The sequence below is a fragment of the Coturnix japonica genome, chromosome 1, assembly GCF_001577835.2.
Source record: "Coturnix japonica isolate 7356 chromosome 1, Coturnix japonica 2.1, whole genome shotgun sequence".
Classification (NCBI taxonomy): Eukaryota; Metazoa; Chordata; class Aves; order Galliformes; family Phasianidae; genus Coturnix; species Coturnix japonica.
Genome location: NC_029516.1, coordinates 160,355,286 through 160,355,848, shown reverse-complemented (window position 1 = coordinate 160,355,848; position 563 = coordinate 160,355,286). Strand labels below are relative to the sequence as shown.

Below are 563 nucleotides of genomic sequence, written 5' to 3'. Positions count from 1 at the left end.
GAGGGAGGCAAGGTTCTTTGATATGTGTATACCCAGCGTGAGATTAAGAAGCACCGGTTCAAATGTTGGTCCAACCAGTTTATTAAAGTCCTAGCTGTTTTTAGGGAGATTGGGAAGGGAAGGTGGGCGATAGGGAAAGTAGGAAATATAAGGAAGGAGTCTTTGCAGACAGCAAAAGAGATAGTCACCACCGTGGGTCCAGCGAGGTACACAGTAGGTCTGTGGATCTCAGGAACTCATCCCTGCAGGGGATGGGAGACAGCCAGGGAGCTCCACAGCAAGCTGGTCCCGGGGTTCTTCCGAGGAGGTTTTCCCCTCAGGGAATCTCTGTCAAAAGTGTCTTTGGGAGTTTGTCTCCAAAGTCCCCAGTTTAGCAAGGGCCCTTTATCCTCCATTTCTGTGGACACACCGCCCATCATATACCGGTCCCGCTGTACCTCACACCGCCCATCACATACCGGACCATCCGTACCTCACACCGCCCATCATATACCGGACCAGCTGTACCTCACACCACCCATCACATACCGGACCATCCGTACCTCACACCGCCCATCACATAC

The 563-nt window shown here is 52.6% G+C and overlaps 1 protein-coding gene across 1 annotated transcript in view; it reads left to right on the top strand.

Moving 5' to 3' along the window:
* Nucleotides 1–563, top strand: part of LOC107308338 (proline-rich extensin-like protein EPR1) — a 2,547-nt gene that overhangs the window by 771 nt on the left and 1,213 nt on the right. The window lies entirely within an intron of this gene.